The sequence below is a fragment of the Rana temporaria genome, chromosome 6 (genome assembly GCF_905171775.1).
Source record: "Rana temporaria chromosome 6, aRanTem1.1, whole genome shotgun sequence".
Classification (NCBI taxonomy): Eukaryota; Metazoa; Chordata; class Amphibia; order Anura; family Ranidae; genus Rana; species Rana temporaria.
In genome coordinates, this window is record NC_053494.1 from 60,397,460 (window position 1) to 60,407,263 (window position 9,804).

Below are 9,804 nucleotides of genomic sequence, written 5' to 3' on the forward strand. Positions count from 1 at the left end.
TGAACTGGATGGACTTGTGTCTTTTTTCAACCTGACTAACTATGGATCGCTGTAAAAGCTAATTTGCATACCCGACGCTGGAAAACGACGCAAACTCCATCCAGCGGCGGCCGAAGTATTGCAGCCTAAGATCCAACGGTGTAAGTCAATTACACCTGTCGGATCTTAGGGCTATCTATGCGGAACTGATTCTATGAATCAGCCGCATAGATACTCTCAGAGATACGACAGTGTATCAGGAGATACGACGTCGTATCTCTTCTGTGAATCTGCCCCACAGATTTTAACTTGTAAGCAACAAATTCCAGAAAAAGGCTAATGCCGCGTACACACGATCGGTCAAACCGATGAGAACGGTCTGATGGACCGTTTTCATCGGACCAAACCGATCGTGTGTAGGCCCCATCGGTTATTTATCCATAGGTCAAAAAAAAGCAATCTTGTTTTAAATTTAACCAATGGATACCTAACCGATAGAAAAAAAAACGATCGTTTGTAGGCACGTCCATCGGTTAAAAATCAAAATCAAGTCAACAGCATTGAACTTCATTTTTTTCAGCACGTCGTTGTGTTTTACATCACCGCGTTCTGACACGATCGTTTTTTTAACTGATGGTGTGTAGGCACGACTGACCATCAGTCAGCTTTATTGGTTAACCGATGAAAACAGTCCATCAGACCGTTTTCATCGGATGGACCGATCGTGTGTACAGGGCATTAGTCTTTAAGTGGTTAAACTGCCCTCATTTACAGACCAAAGTCAAAAGATACAATTAAGGGGTAGAGAAAGGAAGTGCCACCTAAGTGCAGTATTAAAGAGGATCTTTTAATGACACATTGTACAAAACACACTTACAAGAAGGTAAGGAAAGAAGGCTCATCTGTAACATCCTGTAGTCCTTGTCCCGGATCCATGGGCTGCTTTAGAAGTGAAGATACAGAATGTGTGTAGTCTTCAGGCCTGTCCTGTGGCCTTCAGGATGAAGTCTGTTCCAGCCTCACAGGTCACGTGACAGGTCACGTGATTACTTCCAAGGAACACTTCCGGGAGGAGGGTCAGACAGGGAGAACAAAGGCTGATTGGGCTATGCGCTCGGAGCCACTGCTCCTTCTATTGGCCAATAATTGGCCAGTAATCACGTGACCTGTCACGTGACCTGTGAGACTGGAACAGACTTCATCCTGAAGGCCACAGGACAGGCCTGAAGACTCCACACATTCTTCACTTCTAAAGCAGCCCATGGATCCGGGACGAGGACTACAGGATGTTACAGATGAGCCTTCTTTCCTTACCTTCTTGTAAGTGTGTTTTGTACAATGTGTCATTAAAAGAACCTCTTTAATACTGCACTTAGGTGACGCTTCCTTTCTCTACCCCTTTTTTGTTTACCACAGAGTCAGCTCTCTGAGGACAGCAGCCGCCATTGAACAGCCACATCACCTGCATTTTTAACCATAGAACTGCCTGTTACTACTATTTCCAATGGACTAATCACCATACTCCTACCCATACATGTACTTTGTATCTGCGCTGACAGTTACCTCTCCTAAAAGATACAATTAGGTAGATTCAGAGAGATTGGCCCAACTTTGCGGCGGCGTAGCTTAGCGTGTTTAGGCTACGCCGCCGTTAGTTAGCGAGGCAAGTACTTGATTCTCAAAGTACTTGCCTGCTAAGTTACGGCGGCGTAGCCTAAAGCGGGCGGGCGTAAGGGCGCCTAATTCAAATGTGTGTAAGAGGGCGTATTTTATGTTAATGGGGCTTGACCTTACATTTTTGACGTCTCTTTTCAACTGCGCATGCGCCGGGCGCCTACATTTCCCAGTGTGCATTGCGGCTAAGTACGCCGCACGGGCCTATTGATTTCGACGTGAACATAAATGACGTAAATCCCTATTCGCGGACGACTTACGCAAACAACATAAAAATTTCGAATTTCGAAGCGGGAACGGCGGCCATACTTTAACATTGGCTACGCCACCTAGGGGGCATCTTTAACTTTAGGCGGCCTATCTCTTACGTAAACGGCGTAAATGTACTGCGGCGGCCGGGCGTACGTTCGTGAATAGGCGTATCTACTGATTTGCATATTCTACGCCGACCGCAATGGAAGCGCCACCTAGCGGCCAGCAGAAATATTGCAACCTAAGATAGGACGGCGCAAGCCGTCGTATCTTAGATATGTTTAAGCGTATCTCTGTTTGAGAATACACTTAAACATAGGTCGGCGCAGATTCAGAGTTAGGCCGGCTTATCTGTAGATAAGCCGGCCTAACTCTTTCTGAATCTAGCTAAATGTTTCAAACTTTGCCAGCTTTTTTTTTTAACAGCTCTGAGCAGAGAACGGCTCTGTACTTGTTACATGAATTGTGGAAATGCTGGATTAAGATTGTAAGGGGGTTGAATCGAGATCACGTTTGTGGTTTCTTAAGACTACAGCATGCATACATTCTCCACCTGTGTGGCTGCTTCTCTTTTTTTATTGTTGTGCACACTCTGGAGTAATTGCAAGCCCAAAAGCACATACGGAACATGTACTATCAGAGCACAGCCCCTATACACACAGTCAGATATACCTATCCCCCCCCCCCCCTCTCAGGTGGTGGCAGTAAACCCACAAACCGCTATCCTTAGCTTTGGCGCCTCCAGCTACTACCTACCTATCTTGGCACATTCCTGCCTATAATCACTTCTCCTCACCTCTAATGGGGAACTCTGCTCCATGCTTCAATTGGTGATTCTCTCTATACCTCACTAATATTCTTTGGGCTCTTCTGAGAGAATTTTAAAACCTTTGAGGCCAGGTTCACACCTATGCGAATTGAGTGCGGCTTAAACCGCATCTAATTCGCAGGACATTTCAAAATACATTGTTTTCAATGAGGCTGGTTCACATATGTGCGATGCATCCGCACTGCGTATTGCCTCCAAACCGTGTGCGGTTTTTATGTCTTGCGGTGCGGTTCAGGTGCGAATTCAGTCCCATTATCTTCTATGGGTACGCAGCTGAATTCGCAGATGTGTTCATTTCTCTTCAGTATTTGTCTCATTCAGTTCAATACACTTCCCCCCTCCCCCTCCCCTCTCCCAGGTCTCCAAATTCGCACCTGATCTGCAACTAAAATGCAGTTGATCTGCAGAACACCTTATAGAGAAATTCGCAAAGACAACAGAGCTCCAAAACGCAACGCACTAGTGTGATTCCAGCCTAAAGGGTCCCTCAGATCACTTTGCTAACCCCTCAACCTCTCTTTTGCTTTGGGTTCCTGGGTGCACTCTCACTTTCCTCACTTGTCCTGGATTGCAGAAAACCTCTCCAAAAACGACTGTCCTGAAACTGTAAGGGGCCTACTCTCATTACACATTTGATCTCTGTGTCCAAGCTCAGCTGCGGAAAGTCTTTTCCACAACCACCCTCCTGAACCTGTAGGGGGCCTATTTACGCTGTTCATCTTATAACATGTGTAACACTACCCCCGTAGGAGCTGCTGACAATAATTTTGGTTCCTGCCCTTACCCCTCCTTTTACCGTATCAGAACTAAGAGTCTTTATTAGGAAAAATGTCAAACAGATGTATGCACCAATACCTTATGCCGCGTACACATGACCATTTTTCGGGTTCTAAAAAACAAATTTTTTTTTAATGTCATTAAAAACGATCGCGTGTGGGCTCCAGAGAATTTTTCACGATCTAAAAAATGGGCATTAAAATTTTCGAACATGCTCTATTTTTTCACGACGTTTTTAACGTTGTCGTTTTTAAGGTTATAAAAAATGGTCGTGTGTGGGCTTTAACAATGTAAAAAAAACCTGCGCATGCTCAGAATCAAGTTATGAGACGGGAGCGCTCGTTCTGGTAAAACTACCGTTCGTAATAGAGTAAGCACATTCATCACGCTGTAACAGACTGAAAAGCGCGAATCGTCTTTTACTCACACACAATCAGCCAAAGCAGCCCCAAGGGTGGCGCGATCCGCATGGAACTTCCCCTTTATAGTGGCGTCGTACATGTTGTACGTCACCGTGCTTTGCTAGAGCATTTTTTTTTTCACGATCGTGTGTAGGCAAGGCCGTTTTAATGATCAAGTTGAAAAAAACTTTGTTTTTTTCTAGACCCTTAAAAACTTCATTTTTTAGAACCCGAAAAACGGTCGTGTGTACGCGGCATAAGTCTTTTTCCAATGCTTTTAAAAAACGAAACTTGCAGCAGTAGAGGGATGGAGGGTTAGGGGAAATTCAGATACCTTATTACAGATCACTGAGGAACTTAAGGATACAAAGGACAAATACCACTTTCTGTCAGCGGATCTTGCACACCCAGATAGGTCTCTCTCGCCGACCTAGCAGCCGGTATGATCTACGGACAAAGTCTCTACCACAGACTTAGAAATATGATGAAACTGCTGGATAATCCTCTGCCACCGGATTGTGTGACCAGTAGTTGGTAGATTGAAGCACAGCTACACAGTACCAGAGCCTTTAAGCCATCCGGTAGTACTGTGAGGGTAGATTGGTTTAGATGCGTCCTCCAAATGAGTCACCAGGCCCTTCTTGAGAAACCAGCCTTCTGCTCGGTTCTCTCCAAGAAAAGTCCTCCCCTGGATCTTCTCAGTTGCTCGGCGTCTTCCCGCAGACAAGACAGCACAGGATCACCTCTGGACTAGCAGGCCCCCAGCCAGACTTCTGGACCTACGTGTAGTAACACAACCTCGAGCCAGCAGGGCCCGAGGTAGAAGAGAGCAATTGTCACATACCTTAGGCCAGGAGGGCCATGAGGTCAGAGAGACGAGCTAGCACAGCCTCTGGCCAGGAGGGCCACGAGGGAAGAGAGCGATCACATGGCTTCTGCCCGTTAAATATCCTCTCCCAGAATGCCCAGCTTCAAAGAAACTCCTGATTGGGCTGTTTCTGGGGAAAGAATAGCCAATACACTTAGCTTGCTGTATTTCTCACACTGGCCTGTGGTGACAGCGACACCTACTGGCAACAGTGAGAAATGCACACAACACAGCTAAACTGGAACAGAAGCTAATTTAGCTTTGAGATATAAATTCTGAACTATGTACAATTCAGACGACCCACTAAACTTACATTATAGCGCCTATTCATTAGGAGCAGGGGGGCGCTACACGTGTATCAGCATCAGCTATCACAAACTGTCTTTTAGGTTTATCATCACCTTTACTGTTACCCCTGGAAACAAAATTATCAGAGATCAACAATGCACTACCCTGTTCACCATTAACAGTAACTTGCAATGACGGCGCCACGGAGAGGAGCGAGTACAAAAGTCTCTGTTTATCTGAGACTATACAAAAAGTATTTTAATGCTTGTAGTCAGATCTGGTTTCTGCTGTTTTTTTGGCTTCTGCTTTTGCAAATATAACTGCAGACCTATTTTCACCAAAATGGCTCCTCAATACACTGTTCTTTTGCCAAAAAATTACCACATGCCACCAAAACTGCTTGTGAGATCAAGAGTCATTGAAATAGTAACTTGTATTCCTTTGGTTAGGGAGCCAGTGCATTGCACTTTAGTTGCAATCCTGTACCCGGTTTTGCCAGTTATCACTGGATTACTACCTGTTTTTTCCACCTATCACTAGATCCCTATCTAGCGTTGCTGGTTAGCACTGGATCACCACCCGTTGTTGTCAGCTATAACCAAAACATGGTTTTGCTGGCTATGAATTGATCCCTACCTGATGTTGCCAACTGGCTCAGGTTGTATACCCAGTGTGGCTGGTTATCAATGGATTACTACCTAGTTTTTCCAGCACTGGTTTTATTCCTGGTGTTGCCGGCTATCACCCACTGTTGTCATCAGATACCTACGTGGTGTTCAAGGCCGTCTTTACCACAGGGCAAATAGGGCAGCTGCCCAGGGCCCTGTCACTGTTGGGGGCCCAAAGCAACCCCCTTGGGGCCCGGAGGCCCCCAGGGCCCCAGATGGCAACCCCCCTTTTTTTATTTATTTTTAAATAAAAAAATATATATATTTTAATATATTTTTATTTTATTTTTTTATTAAAGGGCCAATTTTTTTTTTAGAGGTCTGGGGGTCCCCAGGGGCCTGTAGTTCCCCAGGGCCCCGGATGACAACCCCCCTTTTTTTATAAAAAAAAACTTTTTTTATATATTTCTTTATTTCTTTTATTTTGTATATATATATATAAAATATATTATTATTATTATTATTATTATTATTATTATTATTATTATTAAAGGACCCAGAGGTCCCCGGGGCCCCGGATGGCAACCCCCCTTTTTTTTATAAAAAAAAAAAAAATTCATATTATTTTATTTCTTTTTTTTCTTTTTTTTTTCTTTTATATATATATATATATATATATATATTTTTTTTTTATTAAAGGGCTCAGAGGTCCCCAGGGCCCCATGTGGCAAACACCCTTTTTTATTTTTTTTATAAATGTTTATTTTTTTATTTTTGTTTATATATATTTTTTTTATTAAAGGGCCCAGAGGTCCCCAGGGCCCTGGATGGCAACCCCCCCCTTTGATTTTATAAATGTTTCTTTTTTATATATATATTTTTATTTTTTATTAGAGGGCCCAGAGGTCCCGGATGGCAACCCCCTTTTTTTTGTAATTTATTTTTATAAAAAAAAAATTATTAAAGGGCCCAGAGGTCCCCAGGGCCCCAGATGGCAACTCCCTTTTTAAAAAAAATATATATATATTTTTTATATATATTTTTTATTTATTTTTTTCTTTTTATTAAAGGGCCCAGAGGTCCCCAGGGCCCCGGATGGCTACACCCCTTTTTTATATATATTTTTCTTTATTTCCATCTTTATTTCTTTTTTTGTAAAGGGCCCCCCTCTTCTAAATTCACGGCAGCCCCCCCTGCTTCTCAATTTCAGGCGGCAGCACCCCCCTCCGGTTCTCTGCTCCTGGGGGCCCATGCCTGAAGCTGTGTAAGTGGCCCCATAATTCCTGATGGCGGCCCTGCCGCCCGTTAAGCCCCTGTGCTGCCCACAAATCAGGCTGAAAATCATCAGCGGCACGCAGCCAGTGACAGTACTGCCTCCCTTCCCAGTGTTTTAAAATGTACAGCACCCCTGGCTTCCCTTTAGACGTGCACTTCTCCCTTCCTGCCACTGGGTGCTGCTTGTATATAAAAGTGAATTAGAATGTGATTTTTTAACATCCCCAGTTTGCTCTTCCCGAGGCTGACTTCTTCATGTCCTGCTCCTCAAGGTATGTCACTGTTTACTAATCTATATTGTAAATAGAAGTTTTCTGTAGAGTGTGCCCAAAGTCTTTATAATATTTGATGATTCACTGCAGGTCTGGTCAGTGTTTTAAAAAGTTCCTCTATTTTACACATGGCATGGCATGGGATCACAGCACCGTCTGTCCATTCTGCTTTAGCACCATGGGACCCCATGCCATGCCATGTGTAAAATAGAGGAACTCTTTAAATCACAGACCAGACCTGCAGTCCAGGCTGAGTAAGGCCTCAGAGCACATGGCATTACTGTCTGTATTTAACTGCTTGATGGGCTTATTTTGGGCCTGGCTGGTTCACATGTATGTGTTTTGGCGGCCCACATTTGCGCAGGCACAGCATCCCATTCATTTGAATGGGCCGCCATGCCTGCGTTTCCTGCAAAGAAAATCGCATGCCTCATGTAATAGGCTGCGCACACGGAACGCCTATGCCCATCAAGCACTGAAATACAGAACTGTCTGTCCATTCTGCTGTCTGCTGTGACTTATCTGCAGTTCCCGCACTGTCAAACTTGCTGCATTTTTAGACGTTTAGGTCACGCTTTTAAAAACACAGTGCGTTTGTGTGTGCAAGAACTGCAGGTAAGTAGCATGGTGCAAAAGCAGAATGGATCAATGGGCTGCTGTGCCTGCACAAATGAGGGCCGCCAAAACACATACATGTGAACCAGCCAGGCCCAAAATAAGCTGGAGGGGGGCCCAAAAAAAATGTTTGCCCAGGGCCCAAACCATATTAAAGACGGCCCTGGTGGTGTTGCTGGCTATCATTGGGTCACTACCTTGTGCTATTACTGGACCTCTACCAGGTGTTATTTGCTAACACCAGATCACTACCCGGTGCTGCTGGTTGTCACCAGATCACTATGCAGTGTTGCTGGTTTTTACCAAATCTCTACCAAGTGTTGCCAGCTATCACCTGATCTCTACCCAGTGTTGCTGCCTTTCCCGGGACCACTACCCAGTGTTGCTGGTTATCACTGGATCCCTACCTGTTGTTGCTGGCTATCACCGGATCTCTACCCAGTGTGGCTGGTTATCACCATATCACTACCAAGTACTCCTGGCTATTCCTGGATCCCGACCTGATGTTGCTGGCTATCACTGAGTCTTTACCTGGTGTTGCCAGCTATCACAAGATCACTACCCGATGTTGCCAGCTATAACCAGATCTCTACCTGGTGTTGTCACGATCACTACCTGGTGTTGCCTGTTATCACCTGATACCTAGTGTTGCTGGTTTGGGTTTATTTATTATTAAAGAGGAACTCCAGGCTCCTGCAAAAAAATAATAATAGTCAGCAGCTACAAATACTGTAGCTAGTCGACTTTTGGGTGCTGCCGCCACCATCTCCACTGAGGGCAACTGGCTGTGAAGCGGCATGGCTTCCCTACTGCGCATGCGCAAAACGCTGTGCTCTCTCATTGAGCCGGCTACAGGGGAAGGAGAATGGAGACCGCGGCAAACTCAGCCAGAAGTGGGATAGGGTACCTGTCAAAAACAGGTACCCGTTCCCCCCCCCCCAAAAGGGGTCAATTGTGGCAGTGAAGGGGGTGGGTGAGGCAGATAAACAGTACTTCCCCTTTTGGGTGGCGCTCCGCTTTATGTATGCCTGCCAATTAATTATAAACCAGTGTGTTGCCCTATGGTATGCTGATACCAGCCTTTATACCCTTAAAGCTGAACTCCTTCCAAACTGCCTCATTAACAATGGAAACAATATTCATATATTGTGAGGCACTGGCTGGTAGGTTTTTGGTTGATGTATATCTATCACCATGGTTTCTCATGCACAAGGTGAGGAGTTCCAGAGTTTAGGCAGATGTTGAGAAAACAAGCTTTTTGTTTTCTCAGAATCCTAAATACTTCTGGTCTGGGTCCTTGAGCCCAGGGTCTTTTTTAATCTTTGGGTGCGAATGGGCCTTCATTCCTAGGTCCAAATCTTACCTGTTAGCCGGGCCTGCTTTTTAGTTTCAGCCATGCACAGGCCTTTATATATGTAGCACTACCCCCGGAGGAGCTGCTGGTTGTTTTGGGTGGCACATTTACCTCATGGCTCCCCCGAATTCCTAGGGATGAATGATGCGTATTGCATTTGGTAGAAGTAAAGGAATGTCCGCAACAGGTGCTCTTTGCTGTGCTCTTTATTACTCAGCCGGGTAAAAAAAATAAACTTGTGGTGAGGAAAGTAAAGTTGAGATTCAGGCGTGATGATAGGGAAACAGTCCTGCTCCCAAGCGTAACACTTTTCTGTGCCACTCCTATGTGAGTGGGATTAGCATACCCGGACAGGCCTCTCTCACTGACCTGGCAGCCGGAGTATCACTCGAACATTTGTAGGATAAAGTCTCTGCCACAGACCCTCCTTGGTGAACTTGAACTTGAGGAAATGTCTCTGCCACAGACCCTCCTTGGTGAACTTCAGAAAGACACCCCTGCCACAGGCCCTCTCTGATTTGTAGTTACGGAGATAATCCTCCTTAGATGAATTACACCTGGATCTCCTTCAACTTGTCGCCCAGGTAGCGACTGACAGGTGATCAATCCTTC